Here is a 27,958-nt window from a genome sequence, read left to right as displayed (position 1 = left end):
TGTGGCAAGCAGACAAATGTGAAGTGAAACAATTATTTTTGGAAGTTCGTAAGTGCATCGTTAAATAGACGCCGCACCGATTAGATAATAGGAGAGTCCCCATTATCAACTGGCACAGACCCTGGACGCTTAGTCAATGCACCTAAACGCTTGGCAAATGTTCCTACAAACTCAATGAATTTATGAGGCATGGGCGAATTTTAATGGTAGTTGCACTTCCACCTAACCCAAAACCCCATACGGATCCCAGACTACGTGCTGGGCAATTCCCCCCATGGCTCATCCATAATGCATCTGAGAATCTCCATTTATAGTCAGCACGCATCAATCACTTAGCGCTGGCCTGCGGCAGCTACTCCCCGATGCACTCTACACTTTTGTTTACCGCTGTGTGGCATGCAACAATTCATCTCAATTGGCCACGATTGGATTGCATGCATTCACAGAAATATGTACTTGATGTTCGTCTCAAGACGCTGAAACCATTCATTGATCATGAAGTATTCCTGTAATTAATAAGTTGCTGAGATGCCACACCATCACACACGTCTGCCACAGCCAGGGGTCTCGACTTAACGATACCCAGTAGTCAGATGCTTTTAGGGAGTTTCGGAGCTCAGGGTAATCTTTTTGAACACAACGAATTGCTTTACTTTTAGATGATAACGACAAATACATTGGCTATGCCCACCGATTAACAAATGTTACTGAATGACTTGTGGACAGACATCGGTAACAGACATTAGATAAGCTTACACAAAGGTACAGCATATATACTAATTAAAAAGTATTCACCAAATAATTCCCTTGAACCCTTGTTTCCGGTCAAAATAAATATTCTATAAATACATACATACGTACATATGTGTGTATCTTCCAAGATTCCATTCACACAAAAACACCAAACGCTCCCCATATGTCTATCAACTAATCTTCAATATATGTACTTCGTATCCCATGACTCTGGAGCAGCGGTTAAGTGACTTATTGAACACGTACCAAGATTCCTACGGCAGATACCACTTGGGTAAAGGATAAAATGTCCCCTTCAGCGGCCGGAGCACCGACAGACCTATTGGACTTTGATGAAATACTCACTCAAATTGGGGAGTTCGGACGCTATCAGCGGTGGTTCAGCTGGGACCCTCTGCAGCTGGGACAATGCACGGCCGAGAACTTCACACAGGAGGAGGAGCGTTCGTGTACGGCACCCAGGAGCGAACCATTGTGCAGGAGTGGCAGCTGACGTGCCAGGAGAATGCCTGGAAGCTGGCCTTTGTGGGAACCACGCACTTTGCGGGACTGGTGATCGGTACTGCGTTGTTCGGTTACCTGGCCGATCGGTGAGTGTGATCAACGAAACATAGTGTAAGGAAGCGATCCTGGGCTGGGGTACATATCTCAGTCTACTCCAGGGTCGAAATTACAGCAATATTTATAATTTGCCGGGACTCCGTATTTCGGACCGACGATGGGGGACGGGGCCGCAGTCCCGCGGACGGGAGCGATCGTAGCATGGGACGGGGCAGTTGGTTTCACCGAGAACACTCCGGTTATCGCCGAATAGCGCCTTTAGGGCCCCACCGAACTCAGAATCAATACGGAGGTCTTTACTATGCGATAATACCGACAGGTGTCGCCGAGAGTACCTAGGCTATCGCCGGACAGTACTTACGGGACCCCGCCGGCCTGAGAGTTACTACGAAGCGGAAAGGGGACTATGCTATGCGGGAATACCGACAAGTATCGCCGAGAGTACCAAGGCTATCGCCGGACGGTACTTACGGGACCCTGTCGGCCTAAGAATTACTACCGACAAGTATCGCCGGGAGTACCTAGGCTATCGCCGGACGGTACTTACTAAGAATTACTACGAAATCGACGAGCATCACCGAGAGTGCCTAGGCAATCGCCGGATAGCACGGGAGACTGTCGAACTAAGAATTAATACGGGGGTCAGGGATATCGACAGGCATCGCCGAGAGTGCTTAGGCAATCGCTGGATAGCACTTACGGGACACCGCCGAACTAAGAATTACTACGGGGGTCGGGGATATCGACAGGCATCGCCGAGAATGCCTAGGCAATCGCCGGATAGCACTTACGGGACGCTGTCGAACTAAGAATTACTACGAGGGTCGGGGATACCGGCAAGCATCGCCGAGAGTGCCTAGGCAATCGCCGGATAGCACTTACGGGACACCGCCGAACTAAGAATTACTACGAGTACGAGAATACCAGCGCGTATCGCCGAGAGCGCTTAGGCAATCGCCGGATAGCACTCACGGGACACTATCGGGCTAAACATTACTGCGAAAGTCTTTATCATACAGGGCAGGTATCGCCGAGAGGGTTTAGGCAATCGCCGGACAGCCCCTTCGGGACCCAGGGAACTACGGGGATCAGGCGAGACACCAACAGGAGTCACCGGGGGCGCTTAGACGATCGTCGGATAGCGGCCTCGGGACCCTGCGGGTCACAAACTACGGGATGGGATCATGCGGAGGGAACGCCGACAGGTATCACCGGGAACGCCTAGGCAATCGCCGGACAGCGGCCTCAGGATCCGGTCGGGCTACGAACTACTGGATGGAATCACACAGACTCGGGCAAGAGGCGGGAGGAAGGGCAGGGAAGATGAAGCCTCGGGCCTGCAGGTTCCCTAGTGTATAGATTGTTGGTGGTCGTGCTATGTTTCTGTTATACTACATTTCACTTTATTCTTTCTGGGTTCCCTACCTATCGCACCGCTCAGCAGCCCGTATGCACGTCCAGAGACTCGCTTACCCCTGAACTCCCACGCTTGTATTCGTCGAAAGCCTCCCCTTCCCCGTGGGTACGGCGTAGATGCAGGATCTCCTCTGTGTCACGGATCGCGTTGGCGTGGATCTGGTCCGCCACGTGTCTTACTTTTCGTACGCCACTCGAATTTTATCCGCAAACACGTCCGACTCCTACGACTGCTTCCAAACGACCTTTTTCTACTTCCACGTTTTCCCAGCTCAGAGCCGGCGTTCTGCTGGCTCTCCGATACAGCGTCAGCGTGGGCGGCTAGCGTCGTCATCTTCCGCGGCGGCAGAGGGCTGGCGCCGTCGTTCGGCGTCTACGCTGCGCCGGTGACTTTCGTCTCTCTGTCTCGCTGCTGGCGCGTCGTTACTTCGCTTTAGTTTTCCGCGTCTCTCTTCTGCCGTTGCTGCTGTGGGCTTACCGTTCCAGCGCTTCGTTGCTGCCTCGACGCTGGCGGCTTATCTTTTCGGCGCTTCTCGTCTTCGCTGTCGCTGAATTGATGCTGTTGGCTACCGTTACGGCTCTTGGTGTATTTCTCTCTCTCTTTGGCTTCCGCTGCGTTGTTGTTGTCGGGTTTTGTTTCTTGGTGTATTCCTCCCCGTTTTGGCGTCGGTGCCGTTAGGTTTCGGTTCTCGGTGTATTCACGCCGTTGCTGCGTCGATGCCGTTGGTTTTCGGTCCTCGGTGTATTCCTCTCTCGTTTTGGCTGCTGCTGCGTCGTTGTTGTTGGGTTTTTGCTCTCTCGGTGCATTCGCGCCGTTGCTGCGTCGATGCCGTTGGTTTTCGGTCCTCGGTGTATTCCTCTCTCGTTTTGGCTGCTGCTGCGTCGTTGTTGTTGGGTTTTGGTTCTGAAAAGCCAGTGGCGTCCGCCGTGATCGCGACTTGCCCTCCCTTTAAAGAAGATAATAAGCTACGTGGGGCTTAGAGACCCCTCGGCCGTATAATATATAAAATTAATGTCATGTAGCCTTCGTGGCCTTCCCCTCCTTAACCTAAAACGGAAAAGTCAATAAAGAAAAGTCAAAAATCTTAATTCTAATAACGTAATCTCGGCTCCCTCCAATGGGAAAATGACGGCGGACTGATGGGTGGAAAAAATGTGGGTGGAGCGTACGCTCCCTCACACCCCCTCCATACTTCGGGGTGCCGAAGAGTGACGGTGACGGCCCGGCTGCGGGTAATCTTTATGCGGAAGCAAGTGCCGTCATGGACCTCCAGTCGTCGGACTCCCAGTCGGTAGGCGCGATCGCGTAAGAATACGGTGATGTTGGATATGAGGTCCCGGGGCAACTGTCGACCTGGCGCGTTGGTCCGCCATTCGGGAGGAACCTCTGCCCATTCCGGGTCGTCCTGCACCGCGGCTACCGTAGGGTGGAGTCGGAGGATCTGCAGCAGGTCGGCCATCTCGCCATACTCCAGCGGGAGGCTCTGTTCGGAGTCGAAGTCAACGACTCCCTCATCGGGACGTGGTGGGGGTAGTCCGGCGTGGGCGGCTACGAGGGAGGCGGGACGTCATCTGACCCCGACGGGTTGGCTGGTGCCACTGCTGGTTCGCCTGGGGCGCGAAGCCCAGGCTCATGAGGGACCCGGAATCGGACCCTCCGTCGTCGCGTTGGGGTCCTACTTCCCCCCTGTATCGCTTGCGTGGGACACGTCGGAGTAGTGTGGTCCGGCACCGTCCCCGGATTCGTCCTCGTGGTGTACTGCTGGAGGGGTGGCTGCCCGACCTTGGCCGGCCAGGTTCCACTCGGCCCAAAGGGGCGAGTCCCATTCGTTCCCGCGAGCCAGTGGGTGTCGGTTCCCTTCGTCCTGCAGCGTGGACGCCAGGCTTTGAGCGTCGCGTATTATTGTCTCGTGCTCGTCGGTGTCCGTTGTCGTCGTCGATGGCAGCCCCATAACTCCCGAACCAACGGCGATTCAGGCGGCGACGTCGTGATTGGGCGCCGAGCGGACACCTGCGGTTGCGAAGCGGCCATCGGGCTCTACTTCCTCTTCGGCGTCGGTCCCCGGTCCTGGGTTTGTCGGTCGATCCCTCCTTGGATGGCTGCCGCGCGCTGGCCCCATGGCATCCTGTCCGGTTGTCGAAGTGTCGCCTCTCCGACCCGCCTCAGCTGGGCTTGACGGGAGGCGGATGGCCCATTGGGGTCGCCGAACCAGCCGCGAGTCCGGTGTGTCGTTGGTTCATCGGCAGGTGCCGGGACTTCAGGCTGCTGGTCTCCGCTATGGTGTCCCGTCGTATCACCATTTGCCCCTAGGGGCCGAGCTTGCCTTCCGTCTCTTAGACGCTTCATGTCTTCAGTCGATTCTAGGGAGAAAATGTCTGTCGGTTAGAACCTGCCTGTCTTAACTAGATGTATTAATACCCTCCCCCTATCCTGCTTGAGCGGTGCGAGTAAGAAGATGTTTACATTGGGTGTAGTACTTATCTAATCCCATAAGGGGATGTATACGTAGCTTACGGTTTCGTGGGTCGCGCCCCTTACGGGGCGAGGACGTTACAGTAGCGCGCTATCGCGAGTGGCCCTTGCGAAGTCGGCAGGTCATTCGGGTCTCACCAGTGTCGTCGGGTTCTCCTCGGGGTGGTCCACTCCGTGGAACGCCTTTAAGTCGGCTAAACTCGCTGTTTTCCTTCGTTTGCCTTGTTGACTCTGTAGTCGAACTACGTTGGGAGATAAGAATCGGGTTACCTTGTACGGCCCGTCGTACTTGGGGCCAATTTTGCCGCGAAACCGTCGGCGGCTTTGGATAAGTGATGCTGCCGAAGGAGGACTAGGGTTCCTAGTTCGGGTCGCCACTCGCGCTGTCGGAGGTCGTATGTTCTCTTCTGCTCTTGGGATGCCCGTTGGGTGTTCTCCCGTACGACCTTGAACACTTCCTGCAGTCGTGTCGCCTTCTCGTGGGCAGGCTCTGGTTCATTTCCTAATCCTGGGGTCACTTCGTCGTACAAGGCTCCTGGTAGCCTTGGTTCTCGTCCGAGTACCAAAAAGGCCGGGCTGAAGCCCGTGGTGTCCGACGTGCTGCTCTTTATGGCCAAGCTTATCTCGGGGAGGAGATCGTCCCAGGTCCGTTGGTCCCCGTCGACGTATTGTGCAATCATTGTCTTGATGGTCCGGTTTGCCCTCTCCGTCGGTTTTGCTGAGGGTATACGGCGCGGTGTGCTCGAGTTCCATTCCCGCCACCTCGCGAAATTTCCGGAAGGACCGACTGGTGAATTGTGTTCCGTTGTCGCACACAAACTTCCACGGGACCGCGAATCGGCAGAGTATCCTCTCTCGGAACGCCTTCTCCAAGTGGGCGGTTGTGGCTTTCCGGAGTGGCACAAGTTCTACCCATTTGCAGAATGAGTCGAAGAACACGAGGAGCATCGTGTTGCCAACGAAGTCCGCGCAAAGGATGTCGAACGGGCCCTTCGCCTGTCGCGTATACATGTGACCTGCGGGTTTGTTCTGGCTCACCTTAAATTTGTGATGTACCTATTTCAGGCTGAGGTAAGCTCAGTCCCGTCCAGGGGTCAATCCACAAGAAATTTGTAGAAATGTGATGGAACCTTAAGGACGGTGTCAGGGGGCGGCCTGTCGCAGAGAGGTGGATCAGGGCTAGAATGGGCGTCGCTCGTCGTGTGTGCGAAACGACTGTATGGACTCGGGGCGGGGCGGCGTCGGTGCCTCGGCTAATTGGGGTGAACTTACGCAATCGGGTGTTTTTACCTTAATAATTTGACACTTTATTGTATTTCTTAGCGGTTTAAATGAACTTATTTTAAATTGGGCGCCGATGTCTTCTGGTGAGTTCCGGGTACCGCGTCTGTACTCCGGGTCGAGTCTCTGCGTAAGTTTTGGTACCCCGACCGTACTGTGAGCCGGGTTTCTGCGTAAGTCGTTCTTTGGTTCTCGTCGCCGTCTTTTTATAGGCCCGTATTGCTGGGTCGGCGGGTTGACAAATGCGCTTCCGCGTCGGGGCGCAATTTGCCGTTCTTGGTGATCGTTGCAGATTTTGGCGGCGCCGACTTTCCTCCGTCGATGAACCCGGAAGGCCGCACTCGGCCGATGGCTTGGCTTGGAGTGGGGGAAAGCTCGCGTGACCTGATGTCTTTGGTCATCGTTCTGGAGTTGGCGCGTGTTGATCGGTGGTTGCGTGCGGAGGGGGCGCTGGTTGTGGGGTGCGGTGCGATGCGCTCATTATAGCTCGGGGGACGGATTGTATCGAAACCTTTTAGGTTCGTTACACTCTCCCCTTTCTTCCCCGGCGAGAGTTACAAGGACTCGCGGGTCGGGCTCTTGTGGTTTCTTCTGTGATCTGCGTTGGGGTTTCCTCGTTCTCTTCGCTTCGTCAGCGGATTTGTGGGGCGCGTGGTCGTGAGCGTTACGTTACTTCTCTCGCTGGCGTCAGCGCTGTTCGATTAATTGGTGGTCGCGCGGTTCGTTGCGCTTGCATTCTCGGCGGTATTATGCCATCGGGCTCGTTTTTGCCGGTGCTGTCTTTTGGCCGGGCGTCTTGGGTTTCGCTGACTCAGTGTCGCCGTGGTTGGGGCGCCGGGTTGAGGTCTCGTTACTTTCTTCGTGGATGTCAGCATTCTCGAGTAGGTCAGTGGGTTCTTCGGACTCGTGATCGTGGAACTCTCTCAGGTCGTTGATATTTGCGGTTTTGTGTTTCCGGCTTTCGCAGTGTTGTAATTTGGCAATGTTTGGTGATGGAAAACTCTTGACCCGGTAGGGGCCGTCGAACTTCGGGCTAGCTTTGCCGCAAAGCCCTCGGCGGCGTTTGAGAGGTGGTGTTGGCGTAGTAGTACCAACGATCCGACGGCGGGGCGCTATAGTCGCCGGCGGAGGTTGTAATGTCTCCCTCGTTCTTGACTGGCTCTCTGGATGTTGTTCCGGACGATGGCGAATACTTCTTTCAGCCTCGTCGCTTTGCTGGTGGCCGGCTCTGGCGTACTTCCTGTCCCGGGCGTGACTTCGTCGTAGAGGGCGCCGGGGAGTCGGGGCTCTCTTCCTTGCAGGAGGAAGGCGGGGCTGAATCCGGTCGTCTCGGAGACGCTGGAGTTGATCGCCAATGTCATCTCGGGTAGGAGCTCGTCCCATGTGTTCTGGTGGTCGTCGACGAACTGGGCGATCATCGTTTTCACAGTCCGATTGGCTCTCTCCGTCGCGTTTCCTGGGGGCAATATGGGGCTGTGTGTTGCAGCTCCACGCCTAAGCTTCGCATGAATGTTCTAAACGATCGGCTGGTGAACTGGGTTCCGTTGTCGCAGACGAATAGCTTCGGTACGCCGAAGCTGCTCAGTATTCGTTCTCTGAAGGCTCGTTCGAGTTTCGCTGTTGTCGCTTTCTTGAGGGGTACCAGTTTGACCCACTTGGAGAAAGTGTCGAAGAATACCAGTAAGATGGTGTTCCCGTGCTTGGACCGTGGTAATGGTCCGACGAAGTCGGCACACAGGGTGGCGAAGGGTTCTTCGGCTTTACGTGTGAGCATCATGCCCACGGCCTTGCGCTGCGTGGCTTTGAACTTCTGACAGCTTACGCAGCCCTGCACGTACCGTCGCACGTCTCTGTGTAGTCCTGGCGAGTAGTATCGTTGTGTTGTCCTCAGGATTGTTTTTCGGACGCCAAGGTGTCCTGCCGTTGGTTCGTCGTGGCTTTCGCGGAGTACTCTCGTCCGGCCGCTTTTGGGCACGCATAGTTTCCACGGTATGTGGTCGTCGTCGTCGGCTCCGTGTCCTAGATATCGGTATAGCTGCCCATTTTCGTACGTGTAGTCTGGGTACTTCTGGGTTCGTCTTGGACTTGTTGGATCCTTTGTTTAAGCCAGGTGCATGGTGTGTCGGCTTCCTCAATGCGGGAGAGGGTCTCCAGTGGTTGTCTTGATAGTGCGTCTGCGACTACGTTCTGGTATTGGTATTGCTGTAGTTCGAGCGCCCATCTTGCTACTCTACCGTAAGGGCTCTCGAGGGTATTCAGCCACTTTAGTGCGAGATGATCGGTTATGACGTCGAATCGGTAACCTTCGAGATAGCATCGCAGTTTTCGGATCGCCCAGATGACGGCGAGGCATTCCTTGTCGGTGGCCGAGTAGTTTTCTTCTGCCTTGTTGAGGCGTCGACTGACGTATGCAATGACCCGCTCTTTCCCTTCGATCTCTTGGGTGAGGACCGCGCCTAATCCAAGGTTGCTTGCGTCCGTCTGCAGGGAAAATTTGACGTTAAAGTCTGGGCAGGCGAGTACCGGTGCGGTGGTGAGCAGTGTTTTCAGCTCGTCGAAGGCGTCTTGTTGTTCTTGGCCCCATGTCCATGCTTTCCTTTTCTTCAGCAGCAGTGACATTGGTTGGACTACGGTGGCAAAGTTTGGGACAAATCTGCGGTACCACCCGGCCATGCCTACGCATTGTCGTAACTCCTTCAGGTTGGTCGACGGCCTCAGATCCTTTACGGCTGCGATTTTGTCGGGGTCCGTGTGGATACCATCTTCGCTGATCACGTGGCCCTGGTATTTTATCCGGCGCTGGAAGAAGGCGCACTTGTCCGTGTTGACCCGCAGGTTTGCTTCTTCTTTTACGTTGTTCAGGTGTTCCTGGAAGCTTTTCCCGACGATGACGATGTCGTCGAGATATGCGAACGCGAATGGTTCCATGTCTGCACCGATAACGGCGTCGAGGGTCCGTTGAAACGTGGCTCCCGCGGAGTGTAAACCGAAAAGCATTACTTTCCATTGGTATAATCCTCGGCTGGGTACCGTGAATGCCGTGGCTTCCCGGCTGTCGCGGGCCATTGGTATCTGCCAATATCCGTTTTTCAGGTCGAGGTTCGTGATGAAGTGGGCATTTCGGAGTCGCTCTAGTATGTAGTTGATCCTGGGTAGCGGGTACGCGTCCGGGATGGAACGCTCGTTTAGCTGCCGATAATCTACACACATGCGCCATCTCCCGTCCTTTTTGCGGACCAGGACGATTGGCGCGCTGTGGGGCTCCGGGATGGTTCGATTAGGTCCTCAGCTATCAGTTGGTCGACCTGTTCATTGATGATCCGCCGCATGGCTGGATTTTTCGGGACGTACCGTTGTTTTATGGGTCGGTTGTCCCTCATGACGATGGTGTGTTCCGTCGGATCCGTCGTCCCTCGGAGGCCCGCGAGTGTTGGCAGTTTCTTCGTCTAGGAATTTCCGTATTTTCGGCGCGATGTCGGGAGGCCATGGGTCGGAGATTCGTTCCGAATCGTCCTCGGGTGGGACGTCGATTCCTGGGTCGCAAGTGCGGTCGGGGTTCTCGGGGAGGATTGTTGTGTTGAATGCGCTTGGTGGTTCGACTTCGCGAGTGTGTTCGCTTATGCTGGCGACGATGGCGGGTGCCTCAATCATGAGTAGGGGGCTCGTGTGTGTCCTGGGGGTGCTCGCGCGACGTTGTACTCTGCGTGACGTACGAACGGGCGGGTCTCGGTGGCGACCGACGGCTAGTTTGGGCGGTGAGGTTCACCGACATGGCTCCGGTCGTGGTGCTGGGCCGCATGCCGGCGCCGTACGAGGTGTTGCCGGGAGGCGTTCCATGATGTCGGGGACGATCGATGGCGCGTCGGCTCCAGGTGCGTCGGGTTCCGATGGGTGCTTCGTGTGGCAGCGATCGCCTTTCCCGGTTCCTGCCTGAGAGGACGCGGTAGTAGCGGGTCGGTCGGTGTCGTAGGGGTCGTTTTCGCGTCGAGGGCGGTGTCGACGCGTTCGTGGCCGGGGTGGCGGTCGGAGGTGGTACCTCGAGCGCCTGGCTGCTGCGTGGCGGCTGTCGTTGCTGGGGCCGGGTTGTCTTCTGGAGGGGCGCCCTGGGTTCTTTTCCCTTCGTTGGTGGAACCGCGTCGGTGCCCTCGGAGACCGACTCGCTTTCTTCGTGGCTTTGCTTAGTTTTGGTTTTCTCGGAGTGGGCCTGGGCTAGTGTGCTTCGTCGTGGCCGTGGGTTCTGTGTTCCTTGTTCCTTGTGTTCTTGTCTCGTGTCGTGGCGGGGAATTCATTGGCGGCGAAAGTCTCGAGTTCGTGGGTCCGGGGGCGTGTACTTGGCTGGCGGTGATAATCGGCGTGTTTGGGATGGGGCGTTGGAGCCTTGGAGCCGGAGGCGTGTGGCGCCACATTGTATTGTGGTTTCAATGGCGCACAGGAAATCCACACCTATGATGGCTTGCTCTACCATATTGGGTAGTACAAGAGTGGCATTTGTATCTCTTGTTCGTCTAGTTTGACGCGCGCTAGCAAGATCTGAGCTATCTCGCGAGCCGAGCCGTCTGCTAGGCGTATCGGGACGCATGCGGCTCGCAGGTCGTTGTCGCAGCCGAGTTTGCGGGCGAGGTCGGCGTTGATGAAGCTTCGGGACGCCCCGGTGTCGACCGTGGCTTCCGCGCGCCGTCCTCCGATGGTCACTCTCGCCATTATCAGGCCGTCGTGTACTTGTAGCGGGTTTCTTAGTTGGTTGTCTGAGGAAGCGTCGTGCCCGGCTGTTCCCGTGTCAGCTGGGGACGCGAGTCGTTTCCCGACGGGTCCCGGCGGCAACAGCCCAAGGAGCGCGTTCCGCGCCTGCCGCATTCCCAACAGAAGAGGATCGATGGGTTGATGCAGTCGCGAGAAACATGTTCAGCTTCTCCGCAGCGTCGACAGGCTGCGCGTGGGTTGGCGATGGGGTGGTGATCATTCTATGTGCCGTTTCCTGTGCTGGAGCGCCGACCTGGTGCGGCTTCCTTGCGGGTTCCGAGGTGTTCCAGTGAGGCTTTCGGAATTGGGCCCGATTCGTCCCGCTTTCGTTTTGTTGTGTCGTTGGCCGCGTGTACCTGGGTGGTTGTCGAGGGGGGATGAGGGTCGCTGGTACGTTTCGTTCCTGGATACTCTCGAACTCTGTGGCCAACCTTGTTAATTGCCTGACCCAGGCGTCGTGTTCGAGGGGCCCGGCGACTAGTTCGGCGAAATTTCTCCGCAAATCTTCCACGTTACCCTCGCGGCTGAATCCAAATTCCTCCGCGAAGGACTCCAGCTCCTCTCGGCGGCGTTTGTGTATCCAGCCGGTACTCACCCCTGGTTGGCGACGAATTCTCCAGGGTTATACCCACTGGGCTGTTCCTCTGTATGGGATTCCATCGCTTCGATTGTTACTCTAGTTGGCTGTTTCGCTGGGCTTGCGCTTTTCCTTCACTAGGGCACTGTTTCGAGCTTCGCGGCCGACGCTTCGAATTTCTTCTCGGGGTGACGGCACTGTTCCCGTTTCTCTGTCGCTGTGTCGCGCTTTCGTCTGCTCGTTGCGCAACTCTTGCCGTTGGTATTGTGCGAGGTCGCGGTTTTCGTTGAGAAGTTTTCTTTTGTTCTCTTCTTTGACGTTCCCTCGGGTCCCTGCTCGGGCGCACTTGTGATGTACCTATTTCAGGCTGAGGTAAGCTCAGTCCCGTCCAGGGGTCAATCCACAAGAAATTTGTAGAAATGTGATGGAACCTTAAGGACGGCGTCAGGGGGCGGCCTGTCGTAGAGAGGTGGATCAGGGCTAGAATGGGCGTCGCTCGTCGTGTGTGCGAAACGACTGTATGGACTCGGGGCGGGGCGGCGTCGGTGCCTCGGCTAATTGGGGTGAACTTACGCAATCGGGTGTTTTTACCTTAATAATTTGACACTTTATTGTATTTCTTAGCGGTTTAAATGAACTTATTTTAAATTGGGCGCCGATGTCTTCTGGTGAGTTCCGGGTACCGCGTCTGTACTCCGGGTCGAGTCTCTGCGTAAGTTTTGGTACCCCGAACGTACTGTGAGCCGGGTTTCTGCGTAAGTCGTTCTTTGGTTCTCGTCGCCGTCTTTTTATAGGCCCGTATTGCTGGGTCGGCGGGTTGACAAATGCGCTTCCGCGTCGGGGCGCACTTTGCCGTTCTTGGTGATCGTTGCAGATTTTGGCGGCGCCGACTTTCCTCCGTCGATGAACCCGGAAGGCCGCACTCGGCCGATGGCTTGGCTTGGAGTTAGGAAAGCTCGCGTGACCTGATGTCTTTGGTCATCGTTCTGGAGTTGGCGCGAGTTGATCGGCGGTTGCTTGCGGAGGGGGCGCTGGTTGTGGGGTGCGGTGCGATGCGCTCATTATAGGTCGGGGACGGATTGTATCGAAACCTTTTAGGTTCGTTACAAATTTTTGGCAGCTTTCGCAATGTTTCACGTATCGGGCCACGTCTCTGTAGAGTCCTGGCCAGTAATATCGTTGGGTTACCCGAGTGGTAGTCTTCCGTATTCCTAGGTGTCCGGCGGTCGGATGATCGTGGCATTCTTCTAACACTCGTCTACGATGGCCACTGGTGACGCATAACTTCCACTGGTGAGATTCTTCCTCGATTGGTCGGTGTCCAGGCTGCCGGTAGATCTGTCCGTTCTCGATTATAAATTCTCTGCATTCCTCAGGTCGTGACTGGATACGTTTGAGCAACCTTTGTATCCAGGGCAGGTGGGCAGGTCTTCTAGCGCTCGCTGTATGGTGTCGATAGGTTGCCGGGAAAGAGCGTCTGCTACGATGTTTTGGCTTCCGCGTCGGTAAAGCACGTGAAAGCGATACTGTTGGAGTTCCAGCGCCCAACGGGCGATGCGACCGGTTGGATTATTGATCGAGTTTAACCACTTCAATGCGAGATGGTCGGTGATGACGTCGAAGTGGTAGCCCTCCAGGTAGCATCGTAATTTCCTGATGGCCCAGACGATGGCTAAGCACTCCTTTTCCGTGGCTGAGTAGTTCTCTTCTGCTTTCAAGAGCCTTCGACTGGCGTAGGCTATGACCCTCTCCTCTCCACTGATCTGTTGCGTCAGGACCGCCCCTAGACCGTAGTCGCTTGCGTCAGTTTGTAGAGCGAACCTCTCCGCGAAATCCGGGCAGGCTAAGACGGGTGCTTGGGTTAACTTCTCCTTCAACTCCTCGAAAGCGGCCTGCTGTTCGTCACTCCAGATCCACCTTTTCTCCTTCTTCAGGAGGCTAGTCATTGGTTGTACAATCGTCGCGAAGTTTGGGACAAACCTCCTAGGCAGCGTCGAAGCTCCTTTATTGAACTGGGTGGGGCCAACTTCCGGACGGCGACGATCTTATCTGGGTCGGTGTGTATACCCTGCTCACTAATGACATGTCCCAGGTATACGATGCTTTTCTTGAAGAAGCTGCATTTCTTTTGGTTCAATCTTAGATTTGCTTCCCGTAGTCTCCTGAACACCTCTCGCAGATGGTCGACGTGTTCCTCCAACGCCGCTCCGATGACAATAATGTCATCAAGGTAAGCGAATGCGTTGGGTTCCATCTGTGGTCCGATGACGCTGTCCAAGGCTCGCTGGAACGTGGCCGATGCTGAGTGCAGTCCGAACGGCATCACCTTCCAATGGAAGAGTCCTCTGCCCGGAACGGTGAAGGCGGTACATTCTCGGCACCCCTCGGCCATAGGGATCTGCCAATACCCGTTCTTGAGGTCCAAAGTCGAGATGTAACGTGCGTTACGGAGCCTCTCGATGATGTGGTTGATCCTGGGCAGCGGGTAGGCGTCGGGTATTGATTGCGCGTTGAGTTGTCGGTAGACGCACATCCGCATCTCGCCTGTCTTCTTTCCACCAGTACGATGGGAGCGCTGTGTGGGCTTTTTGAAGCTTCGATTCGCCCGTCTTGCAGCAACTCGTCGACCTGAGCATTGATGATTTTCTGCATTGCCGGATTTTTGGGGAAGTACCTCTGCTTTATCGGCTTGTCGTCCTTCAGAGTGATGGTATGCTCAGCTATGTGAGACACGCCCTCCAATCCCTCGAACTTAGCCAATTCTTGTTTCAAAAACTCGGCTACCCACGGCGGAAGGGCGGTTCGGTGATGGGGGCTGTCGGTGGCGACCTTTCTTCGAGCCGGGCACATGTTATGATGGCGAGGTTCACGGTTATAGGGTCCGTCGAGTCTGATCTTCGAAAAGGGTTGCGTTGTCGATCGGCCGCGGCATCGGCTAACGGGGCGAGTTGATAATTCGTTGGGGGGTGAGGTGCGAGTTGGTCTACCTTGACCCGCTCATGTCCTTCGGGGCCGTGGTCTTCCAGGCGTAGCGGGTCGTAGTGTAGAGCGATGCTGGTTTCCCGTGGGGTCGTTCGCTCTGATTGAGCCGCACTGCTGGGCATTTCTGATTTGGCTCGCGTCGATCGTGTTATATTTTTAGCGCCGCCGGGTCCGTCTCGGTCGGGGCTTAGATGCGTTGTCCTTGTATTGCTGCTGGGTCTGGCGTGGTCAAGGCTTCGATGCGTTGTCCTTGTATTGCTGCTGAGTCTGGCGTGGTCGAAACTTAGAAACGTTGTCCTGATGTTACTGCTGGTTCTGGCGTGGTCGTGGCTTAGCTCCGTTGTCTTGGTAGGGATACTCTGGGTGGTTTTCGAGGCAGACGGACTGGCCCTGGGTGTGTCCAGCGGTGTCGCAGTCGTCTCCGTCGAATCCTCGTTGCTCTGGGTGTTCTTCGAGGCGGACGGACTGGCCCTGGGTGTGTCCAGCGGTGTCGCAGTCGTCTCCGTCGAATCTTCGTTGCTTTGGGTGTTCTTCGAGGCGGACGGACTGGCCCTGGGTGTGTCCAGCGGTGTCGCAGTCGTCTCCGTCGAATCTTCGTTGCTTTGGGTGTTCTTCGAGGCGGAAGGACTGGCCCTGGGTGTGTCCAGCGGTGTCGCAGTCGTCTCCGTCGAATCTTCGTTGCTTTGGGTGTTCTTCGAGGCGGACGGACTGGCCCTGGGTGTGTCCAGCGGTGTCGCAGTCGTCTCCGTCGAATCTTCGTTGCTCTGGGTGTTCTTCGAGGCGGACGGACTGGCCCTGGGTGAGTCCAGCGGTGTCGCAGTCGTCCCCGTCGAATCTTCGTTGATGGTTCTGGCGTGGTCGTATCGAATTGTGGGTCGGGTACGGGTGGCGTTGCTGTGTCTGGCGTGTTCGAGATCCTGGTGCGTTGTCATGGTTACGTTGATGGGTCTGGAGTGGTTGGGATTCTGGTGCGTTGGCACTGGTACATTGCTGGGTCTGGCGTGGTCGAGATTCTGGTGCGTTGTCATGGTTACGTTGATGGGTCTGGCGTGGTTGGGATTCCGGTGCGTTGTCACTGGTACATTGCTGGGTCTGGCGTGGTCGGGATGCAGCGGATGCAGTCGCGGGACTTTCGTCACTAAAAGTAACCATGCGGGGCCGATTCGAGGATGATGTGGGGATCGGGTTGGTTTCCCGGATCGCCCGCTGGGTTAACTGCAAGTTCGCTCGTCCGCATTGTATTATGGCCTGGACGCCGCAAAGGAAATCGAGCCCCAGTATGATGTCGTCCACTACCATGGGTAGGACTAATAGAATCAACCGCGTTTCCTGTAGATCCAGACGCACCTTGACCGAAACTGCTTGCGTCACCTCCTTTGCTGTACCATCCGCCAGGCGGACGGTAGTCCTTATATTCCGTGCGTTCCCTCCGGTACTTACTTCATGAGCTGTGAGCGGTACTCCTTCGATGGTTACTAGCGCGGCGATCCTGCCTCCTTCCAAACTTAAGGGATGAGTTACTCCTAGGGGCCCTGGAGGTATGTCTCCGATCGGATCCCTGACGAGCGGAGACTCGGCCCGTTTCCCGACTCGGATAGCCTACAGCAGTCGATCGTCCGGATGCCGCGACGGCCACACTCCCAACAGAATAGCACTCGCCGTATCCTGCATGAACTGCTGAAATGACCTTCCTCCCCGCAATTACGGCAGGCCCGGCGTGTGTTCACCGGCCGGTCTCCATCCTGGGTCACTACGCGGCTTGCCGTCTCGGCGCTCCGGGAGGGCCCGGTGTCGTCTGGAGGAGCATGCTGTGGGGTGGATAATCCGGGTCCTTCGTTAGCTGGGTGGGTTTGTTCGCGGTCCCGCGTTTTCTCGTACGCTACTATCAATTGGGTCAGTTCTCGCAACGTCTCGAACTCATGTCTACGGGTGAACAGTTGGTATTCCGGCCGAAGGTTCTCGTAGATCCTGTCCAGCTCCCTGTCTGGAGTATACTGAGCTCGTTGCATCATGAGTCGGAGGTCGATCAAATGGTCCTGAAAGGCTTCTCGGGGTCGTTGCCGACGGGAGCGGATCGTATCTTCCAAGCGCTGAAAGTATCGCGGGGGTAGGAAGAACTCCAAGAATTCCTTCCGGAACTCGGTCCATGGCTTGCCTTGCATCTGGAACGTCCTAAACCATCCTTCTGCCTTGCCAGTTAGTAGCCCGGAGATGGCTCGCGGCAGTTGTGCTGGGCTTCCGCCATATGAGTCGACCCTTTCTTCCAACCGTTCGATGAAAGCCAGCGCATCCGAGTGTCCGTCGAACTTCAGACCCCAATTGCGGAGTTTATCGGCCAGGGCGGCGAAGGAAATTTCTTCCCTTCCGGATCGCGAAGTTCCGGCTTCCTCGCGGAGGTGGTGATTGTCACCATGTCGCCGGTCAGTCGTGGTTTCAAGCCGGCCAGAGTCGCCATGAGCTGCACGCGGGAACTCGGGAATTATGATAGATAGAGGCTGCTCCGCACAGATCCCTTCCTTCCGCTCTCGCTGACTCGGTCCCGGCGACGGTGACGTGTTCCTCGGGCTTCTCGGGCTGGGCGCGCTGTCGAAGACCATTCCGCGCGAAATAAAGGCCGAGATCCGGCTGCGCAGTTCGTCCACTGTCCGGTTTCACCGAGGCCGAATTCGGCGGCGATGGCCTGCAATTCGTCCTTGCGCCGATACGAAATCCACTGTACCCCCATGTCGAAGCACGGTGGTCGAACTGGCACTTCGAGGTCTTTCGCGTTTCCGACGGTAGTATCACGTATTAACCCTCCGGTAGAATCTTTTCTTAGGTCACGCACTGAATACCGGAGTCCTTGGGGCTAGTCACGGAAGCACGGCGTATGCACGGTTAACACGGTTGTCCAGTGGAGGCGTCCTTGCTGCTTGGGGTCCTGGTCGATAGTCCTTGCTATCGTTGTCCTTGGAATTGTCCTGACTGTTGATCCTGGCTAGGCCGGTCGATAGTCCTTGATGTCGTTGTCCTGGGGATTGTCCTTGTGGTTCTGGTCGTGCTGGGTTCGTGGATCTCGTCCCGTGTTGATGGCTGAACGCTGACTGATCACTTCGAAGGCCGAGCGTTTACTTTCGGCTATAGTTTTGTAGGCTGGGCTTTGAATGATCACGCTGAAGACCGGGCATCGAATGACTGCTCTGAAGACCGGGCGTTGACTGCTCGCGCTGAGGGTCGGGCATCGACTCTTCTCGCTGAGGCCGGGCGTTGACTATCGGCTATTGTTTTGTAGGCCGGGCATTGAATGATCGCGCTGAAGACCGGGCATCGAATGACTGCTCTGAAGACCGGGCGTTGACTATTCTCGCTGAGGGCCTGAGTACGAAATATATAGCCGGGCTGGTTGGTCTTCGGGAGGATTCCGGCCTCTACCGCTCACGACTTGCTGCTCGCCGCGTACGTGTCGCTCTCTCTCTAGCGATTTCTGCCCAGCTTCGGCTCGGTTCTCTTTCTCTGCCGCCTCGCCGCGGAGCTCTCCTCCTCATGTGGGCGCAGCGGCCACGTGCTGACGCTATTGCTAGGGAGGTTAGGGAAGCCAGCCTCGGCTGTACGTGAATAATGGGCGACCTCACGTGCGGTTTTTTAACAGAGATATACAGCTATTCTTGTCCTAATGATTCCGACTGGCCATGCTTGCGCATGGTACAATCCCCAATTCCCCCTGCTACTCGTTTTTTTTATACCCGATACTCAAAATGAGTATTGGGGGAAATTAGATTTGTGGTAAAAGTGGATGTGTTTAACGTCCAGAAGGAATCGTTTCCGACCCCATAAAGTATATATATTCTTGATCAGCATCAATAGCCGAGTCGATTGAGCCCTGTCTGTCTGTCCGTCTGTCCGTCCGTCCGTCCGTCCGTCCGTCCCCTTCAGCGCCTAGTGCTCAAAGACTATAAGAGCTAGAGCAACGATGTTTTGGATCCAGACTTCTGTGATATGTCACTGCTACAAAAATATTTCAAAACTTCGCCCGCCCACTTCCGCCCCCACAAAGGACGAAAATCTGTGGCATCCACATTTTTAAAGATACAATAAAACCAAAAACGCAGAATCGGTGAGGATGACCATATCTTCTACAGTGCAAAATCTGAACCAGATCGAATAATGATTATAGCCAGAATCAAGAAAATAATTTCATTCTTTCTCGCTCTGTCTCTCTCTAACACACAGGTTTCATGGTCGGTTTTGTCAATTGCAAAATATGAGTTCAAGGATCTCAGAACCTATAAGAGCAACCAAATTTGGTATCCACACTCCTGTGATTTCGGACCTTGACCGTTTCGTGTCCAAATTTCGCCACACCCCTTCCGCCCCCGCAAAGGACGAAAATCTGGGGCATCCACAAATCTCAGAGACTATTAAGGCTAGAGTAACCAAATTTGGTATCCGCACTTCTGTTAGATCTCACTATAAAACGTATATCTCAGAATTTCGCCCCACCCCCTTCCGCCTCCACAAAGGACGAAAATCTGTTGCATCCACAATATTGCACATTCGAGAAAACTAAAAACGCAGAATCATAGATAATGATCATATCTATCAGATTGCTGAATCTGGATCAGATCAGATAATTTTTATAGCCAAAAGGAACAAATCAATTTGCACTGGCTACGCAGCCCCCGACGTCACGCTCAGACTGATTTTTTGTCTCTCTCGCACGCACTCTTTGTCGTGTCGTTTAATATTAGCGGCGTCTGCCGGAGGAGAGCCGTACTGACTTAGTATCGGGTATAACTGTAGAGTTGCGGTCTCCGCAGCAACTCACAACGTTCCCCCTCGTTTTTTTTATACCCGATACTCAAAATGAGTATTGGGGTATATTAGATTTGTGGTAAAAGTGGATGTGTGTAACGTCCAGAAGGAATCGTTTCCGACCCCATAAAGTATATATATTCTTGATCAGCATCAATAGCCGAGTCGATTGAGCCCTGTCTGTCTGTCTGTCTGTCCGTCTGTCCGTCCGTCCGTCCGTCTGTCCGTCCGTCCCTTCAGCGCCTAGTGCTCAAAGACTATAAGATCTAGAGCAACGATGTTTTGGATCCAGACTTCTGTGATATCACTGCTACAAAAATATTTCAAAACTTCGCCCCGCACACTTCCGCCCCCACAAAGGACGAAAATCTGTGGCATCCACATTTTTAAAGATACGATAAAACCAAAAACGCAGAATCGTAGAGGATGATTATATGTTCTAGAGTGTAAAATCTCAACCAGATCGTATAATTATTATAGCCAGAATCAAGAAAACAATTTCATTCTTTCTCGCTCTGTCTCTCTCTAACACACAGGTTTCATGGTCGTCTTTGCCAATTGCAAAATATGAGTTCAAGGATCTCAGAACCTATAAGAGCCAGAGCAACCAAATTTGGTATCCACACTCCTGTGATATCAGACCTTGACCGTTTCGTGTCCAAATTTCGCCACACCCCCTTCCGCCCCCGCAAAGGACGAAAATCTGGGGCATCCAAAAATCTCAGAGACTATTAATGATAGAGTAACCAAATATGGTATCCGCACTTCTGTTAGATCTCACTATAAAACGTATATCTCAGAATTTCGCCCCACCCTTTTCCGCCCCCACAAAGGACGAAAATCTGTTGCATCCACAATATTGAGGATACGAGAAAACTAAAAACGCAGAATCATAGATAATGACCATATCTATTAGATTGCTGAATCTGGATCAGATCAGATCATTTTGATAGCCAAAAGGAACAAATCAATTTGCACTGGCTACGCAGCCCCCGACGTCACGCTCAGACTGATTTTCTGTCTCTATCGCACGCACTCCTTGTCGTGTCGTTTAATATTAGCGGCGTCTTCCGGAGGAGAGCCATACTGACTTAGTATCGGGTATAACTGTAGAGTTGCGGTCTCCGCAGCAACTCACAACGTTCCCCCTCGTTTTTTTTTTTTTGATCGGATGTTCCACTTAACGCCCCAAAACATAACGGAATCCCGGAGTCCCTGCTCGGGCGCCATCTGTAAGGAAGCGATCCTGGGCTGGGGTACATATCTCAGTCTACTCCAGGGTCGAAATTACAGCAATATTTATAATTTGCCGGGACTCCGTATTTCGGACCGACGATGGGGGACGGGGCCGCAGTCCCGCGGACGGGAGCGATCGTAGCATGGGACGGGGCAGTTGGTTTCACCGAGAACACTCCGGTTATCGCCGAATAGCGCCTTCAGGGCCCCACCGAACCCAGAATCAATACGGAGGTCTTTACTATGCGATAATACCGACAGGTCTCGCCGAGAGTACCTAGGCTATCGCCGGACAGTACTTACGGGACCCCGCCGGCCTGAGAGCTACTACGAAGCGGAAAGGGGACTATGCTATGGGGGAATACTGACAAGTATCGCCGAGAGTACCTAGGCTATCGCCGGACGGTACTTACGGGACCCTGTCGGCCTAAGAATTACTACGACGCGGAAAGGGGAACTTTGCTATGCGGGAATACCGACAAGTATCGCCGAGAGTACCTAGGCTATCGCCGGACGGTACTTACGGGACCCTGTCGGCCTAAGAATTACTACGACGCGGAAAGGGGAACTTTGCTATGCGGAAATACCGACAATTATCGCCGAGAGTAACTAGGCTATCGCCGGACGGTACTTACGGGACCCTGTCGGCCTAAGAATTACTACGAGGGTCAGGGATATCGACGAGCATCACCGAGAGTGCCTAGGCAATCGCCGGATAGCACTTACGGAAGACTGTCGAACTAAGAATTACTACGGGGGTCAGGGATATCGACAGGCATCGCCGAGAGTGCCTAGGCAATCGCCGGATAGCACTTACGGGACACCGCCGAACTAAGAATTACTACGGGGGTCGGGGATATCGACAGGCATCGCCGAGAATGCCTAGGCAATCGCCGGTTAGCACTTACGGGACACCGTCGAACTAAGAATTACTACGAGTACGAGAATACCGACGCGTATCGCCGAGAGCGCTTAGGGAATCGCCGGATAGCACTCACGGGACACTATCGGGCTAAACATTACTGCGAAAGTCTTTATCATACAGGGCAGGTATCGCCGAGAGGGTTTAGGCAATCGCCGGACAGCCCCTTCGGGACCCAGGGAACTACGGGGATCAGGCGAGACACCAACAGGAGTCACTGGGGGCGCTTAGACGATCGTCGGATAGCGGCTTCGATCCTGCGGGGACACAAACTACGGGATGGGATCATGCGGAAGGAACGCCGACAGGTATCACCGGGAACGCCTAGGCAATCGCCGGACAGCGGCCTCAGGATCCGGTCGGGCTACGAACTACTGGATGGAATCACACAGACTCGGGCAAGAGGCGGGAGGAAGGGCAGGGAAGATGAAGCCTCGGGCCTCCAGGTTCCCTAGTGTATAGATTGTTGGTGGTCGTGCTATGTTTCTGTTATACTACATTTCACTTTATTCTTTCTGGATTCCCTACCTATCGCACCGCTCAACAGCCCGTATGCACGTCCAGAGACTCGCTTACCCCTGAACTCCCACGATTGTATTCGTCGAAAGCCTCCTCTTCCCCGTGGGTACGGCGTAGATGCAGGATCTCCTCTGTGTCACGGATCGCGTTGGCGTGGATCTGGTCCGCCACGTGTCTTACTTTTCGTACGCCACTCGAATTTTATCCGCAAACACGTCCGACTCCTTCGACTTCTTCCTGACGACCTTTTTCTACTTCCACGTTTTCCCAGCTCAGAGCCGGCGTTCTGCTGGCTCTCCGATCCAGCGTCAGCGTGGGCGGCTAGCGTCGTCATTTTCCGCGGCGGCAGAGGGCTGGCGCCGTCGTTCGGCGTCTACGCTGCGCCGGTGACTTTCGTCTCTCTGTCTCGCTGCTGGCGCGTCGTTACTTCGCTTTAGTTTTCCGCGTCTCTCGTCTGCCGTTGCTGCTGTGGGCTTACCGTTCCAGCGCTTCGTTGCTGCGTCGACGCTGGCGGCTTATATTTTCGGCGCTTCTCGTCTTCGGCCGTCGCTGAATTGATGTTGTTGGCTACCGTTTCGGCTCTTGGTGTATTTCTCTCTCTCTTTGGCTTCCGCTGCGTTGTTGTTGTCGGGTTTTGTTTCTTGGTGTATTCCTCCCCGTTTTGGCGTCGGTGCCGTTAGGTTTCGGTTCTCGGTGTATTCACGCCGTTGCTGCGTCGATGCCGTTGGTTTTCGGTCCTCGGTGTATTCACGCCGTTGCTGCGTCGATGCCGTTGGTTTTCGGTCCTCGGTGTATTCCTCTCTCGTTTTGGCTTCTGCTGCGTCGTTGTTGTTGGGTTTTTGCTCTCTCGGTGTATTCACGCCGTTGCTGCGTCGATGCCGTTGGTTTTCGGTCCTCGGTGTATTCCTCTCTCGTTTTGGCTGCTGCTGCGTCGTTGTTGTTGGGTTTTGGTTCTGAAAAGCCAGTGGCGTCCGCCGTGATCGCGACTTGCCCCCCCTTTAAAGAAGATAATAAGCTACGTGGGGCTTAGAGACCCCTCGGGCCGTATAATATATAAAATTAATGTCATGTAGCCTTCGTGGCCTTCCCCCTCCTTAACCTAAAACTGAAAAGTCAATAAAGCAAAGTCAAAAATCTTAATTCTAATAACGTAATCTCGGCTCACTCCAATGGGAAAATGACGGCGGACTGATGGGTGGAAAAAATGTGGGTGGAGCGTACGCTCCCTCACAATAGACCCATTCAGTATCCTCCGATTTGTCCCATTTCAGATTTGGACGCAAGCGCATATTCTTGTTCTGCATCGTGTTCATGGCTGTGACTGGAGTAGCGCAGGCCCTGGCCTGGGACTACATCAGTTTTCTGAGCTTTGCCTTGCTAAATGCCGTTGGCACCTCCGGCGTGTATCCGCTGGCTTTCATTATTGGCGTGGAGATGGTGGGGCCTAGGAAGCGCGAGATGTCCTTCATTGTGCTAAACTATTTCTATGCGGTGGGCGAGGCCCTGTTGGGGATGTCCGTGTTCATTCCCAATTGGCGGCACTTACAGCTTATACTGTCTCTACCACCGCTGATCTTTTTGGGATACTTTTGGATTGTGCCAGAGTCGGTAAGGTGGCTATTGGCTCGCAACCAGCGGGAGAAGGCTGGCGTGATTATTCGGAGAGCGGTGGAGGTCAATCGCCGGGATATTTCCATTGAGTTGCTGGCCAGTTTCAAGCAGCAGGAACTGGACATGGAAAGTACCGACTATGATCAGAAGGAGAAACAAGAAAATAACCAAATTTGGCTGGCCGTCAAGGAGGTTTTTGCTTCTCATGTTTTGATTATTATACCCGATACTCAAAATGAGTATATTAGTATTGTGTATATTGGGTATATTAGATTTGTGGTAAAAGTGGATGTGTGTAACGTCCAGAAGGAATCGTTTCCGACCCCATAAAGTATATATATTCTTGATCAGCATCAATAGCCGAGTCGATTGAGTCCTGTCTGTCTGTCCGTCCGTCCGTCTGTCCGTCCCCTTCAGCGCCTAGTGCTCAAAGACTATAAGAGCTAGAGCAACGTTGTTTTGGATCCAGACTTCTGTGATATGTCACTGCTACAAAAATATTTCAAAACTTCACCCCGCCCACTTCCGCCCCCACAAAGGACGAAAATCTGTGGAATCCACATTTTTAAAGATTTGGTTCCACACTCCTGTGATATCGGACCTTGACCGTTTCGTGTCCAAATTTCGCCACACCCCCTTCCGCCCCCGCAAAGGACGAAAATCTGGGGCATCCACAAATCTCAGAATCTTAGAGTAACCAAATTTGGTATCCGCACTTCTGTTAGATCTCACTATAAAACGTATATCTCAGAATTTCGCCCCACCCCCTTCCGCCCCCACAAAGGACGAAAATCTGTTGCATCCACAATATTGCAGATTCGAGAAAACTAAAAACGCAGAATCATAGATAATGACCATATCTATCAGACTGCTGAATCTGGATCAGATCGGATCATTTTTATACCCAAAAGGAACAAATCAATTTGCACTGGCTACGCAGCGCCCGACGTCACGCTCAGACTGATTTTCTCTCTCTCTCGCACGCACTCTTTGTCGTGTCGCTTAATATTAGCGGCGTCTGCCGGAGGAGAGCCATACTGACTAAGTATCGGGTATAACTGTAGAGGTGCGGTGTCCGCAGCAACTCACAACGTTCCCCCTTGTTCGCTATGTGAACATGCTCTTCATTTGGGCCGTCAATGCCATCGTCTACTATGGACTCTCCCTGAACTCGACCAGCTTGAGTGGCAACAAGTATCTGAACTTTACCCTGGTCTGCCTTGTGGAAATCCCCGGCTACAGCTTGGCGTGGGTAAGTTCAGTACCAGTATCCATCAGAAATCGTACCAAATTTATGATCCATCTTTTCACAGCTGTGCCTGCGAAAACTAGGCCGCAAACTTGCTTTGTCTGGATCCCTGCTGCTCTGTTCGATCACCTGTGTGGCCAGCGGCTATATGACTATGCGTATGTGGTAGACTTAACAATTTAGACTTAAAACTAATTTTAATGCGAGCGCTTTCTGTGCATGCCTGCAAAGTACAAGTCCAGGGGACCCCAGCGGACTTCAAGCTGAGGGTAAATATTCGTGGAGTCGGGTCCATATCCATGTTTGGTTGCATACTGCTTTAGTCATAGTTTATGCGTGCTTTTTCTTAAATGCGAATAACGTTTCTTCTTTTATAATTCCATCTAAGGAGTCAACTGGTTGATTGTAACGCTCTTTCTCATTGGAAAGCTGGGCATCACGTCCTCGTTTGCCGTCATCTATACGTACACCGCGGAAATGATGCCAACGGTTTGTGAAGACCTTCAAATTGACTAATTTGATAGACTAGTTCACATGGTTGTAATCTTCCGCAGGTCATACGTAGTGGAGGCGTTGGTGTCATGTCCACCTTTGCTCGCTGTGGTGCCATGCTGGCTCCCTTTGTGCCGCTGCTGGTAGGTTATTTGTATATTCAATCGAACAGTTTTTGCCATCGTTTTCATCCACGCAGGGATCATACTACGAGCCCCTACCACTGCTGCGCTTTGGAGCCGCCTCGCTGATTGCTGGTCTCCTTTCGCTGCTGCTGCCGGAAACCTTTCACATGAAGCTGCCCGATACGGTAGGTTCCGTGGGCAGCCATACGTTGCTATATTTATATCTTACATTATTATATTGCAGGTAGAAGAGGCCATCGCTTTGGGAAAATAATAAAGGAAATTATTGTAGGAGCAAATCCTGCGAATATAATCTCTCAACAATTAGACTTAGATGATATTATTTTCTTGATGTTAGGACTGTACAATTAAACGTTTGCATACCTAGTAACAAGTGTCTCCAATCTTGTGCTTCTTAGGTATTAATCTCCAAAGAGACCCTCAAACAGTTGCGGATCGGCAATGTTGCCAAAACGATTCAACAATTTGTAGCGCCTTTTGGCATCACTCCGCAGGGTTATGGGCAAAATAAATCTCAGTTGGCTCATCGGTCTTCACCAAAGTCTCTACACGGCGGCCCAAGAAATCCACATAGGCAAGCTTCAGCATGTCCTGCTGCTCGTTGATGTAGATAAATCCAACGAGATTTGTCGCTGCAAAACTGGCTAGGGTTAGGGTTATCAGCCCACTAACCCCTATGGCGGCATAGATTCCCAGTGCATCCGTAGCGTGTCCGGACTGTTCGAGAGCAAAGGCAATGGGAGCTCCCGCAGCTGTAAGAACAGCCTGGTATATTTTTACCCTATTAAATGCAGCCACCAGGCGTATTGACGGCAGGCTGTAAATGGTCTGCCATTCGGAAAAGCCAGTTTCATCGAGAATCGGGTTTTTTTTTGGTTCAGTTCCAAGGCGGCGTTGATGCAACTGTTGTATCGCTGCAGGCACAGAGCTTGGCCATCTTACTCTAGTAATATGAGATCTGCACAGTTGTTGTAACACTTAATGTAATTAAATTTATCTCATATATTAACAAAACCTCGCTTTTCTTATGTAAAAAAAAACTTACTTGCGTTTGTTTTGAAAATATCATCAATCAGCTGTGTAGTAATCGATGACACATCCACCAACGGGCACATTGCCAGCTGATCCGCACGAAACGCGTTAGGAACACGCAAGTCCGAAACAGCTGCTTTTCGAACTGATCGCTCCGTCGAAGCCAGCCAGCCACAGACGACATGATCAGACACGTTTGTCGCTCAATGTAGCCATAGTTTATTTCATGTAATGTTTCTTTAGTGATTTTCAATCCTTTTTTGCTATGCTTACTGCCTTATTTAATTTGCCCCCTGCTTACTGCCTTGTTTAATCTACCCCCTCCACAGGATGCGCACCCTCGGCAATGACACATGTATTGGCCAGTGCTGCCCATTTAGTCATGCTGTAATGGCCGCGCTTTTTATACCCGATACTCAAAATGAGTATTGGGGTATATTAGATTTGTGGTAAAAGTGGATGTGTGTAACGTCCAGAAGGAATCGTTTCCGACCCCATAAAGTATATATATTCTTGATCAGCATCAATAGCCGAGTCGATTGAGCCCTGTCTGTCTGTCCGTCTGTCCGTCCGTCCGTCCGTCCGTCCGTCCGTCCGTCCGTCCGTCCGTCCGTCCGTCCGTCCCCTTCAGCGCCTAGTGCTCAAAGACTATAAGATCTAGAGCAACGATGTTTTGGATCCAGACTTCTGTGATATCACTGCTACAAAAATATTTCAAAACTTCGCCCCGCCCACTTCCGCCCCCACAAAGGACGAAAATCTGTGGCATCCACATTTTTAAAGATACGATAAAACCAAAAACGCAGAATCGGTGAGGATGACCATATCTTCTACAGTGCAAAATCTGAACCAGATCGAATAATGATTATTTTGGTATCCGCACTTCTGTTAGATCTCACTATAAAACGTATATCTCAGAATTTCGCCCCACCCCCTTCCGCCCCCACAAAGGACGAAAATCTGTTGCATCCACAATATTGCACATTCGAGAAAACTAAAAACGCAGAATCATAGATAATGACCATATCTATCAGATTGCTGAATCTGGATCAGATCAGATCATTTTTATAGCCAAAAGGAACAAATCAATTTGCACTGGCTACGCAGCCCCCGACGTCACGCTCAGACTGATTTTCTGTCTCTCTCGCACGCACTCCTTGTCGTGTCGTTTAATATT

General features: G+C 53.3%; 2 pseudogenes; one reads left to right on the top strand and one right to left on the bottom strand.

Moving 5' to 3' along the window:
• The first annotated feature begins 935 nt into the window (after positions 1 to 935).
• LOC117189363 lies at positions 936 to 26,124 on the top strand (annotated as a pseudogene).
• On the bottom strand, positions 26,053 to 26,879 carry LOC117189355 (annotated as a pseudogene).
• Positions 26,880 to 27,958: the final 1,079 nt, after the last annotated feature.

The sequence above is a fragment of the Drosophila miranda genome, assembly GCF_003369915.1.
Source record: "Drosophila miranda strain MSH22 chromosome Y unlocalized genomic scaffold, D.miranda_PacBio2.1 Contig_Y1_pilon, whole genome shotgun sequence".
Taxonomy (NCBI): Eukaryota; Metazoa; Arthropoda; class Insecta; order Diptera; family Drosophilidae; genus Drosophila; species Drosophila miranda.
The sequence above is the reverse complement of the archived record's forward strand: the minus strand, read 5'-3'. Positions and strand labels throughout refer to the sequence as shown.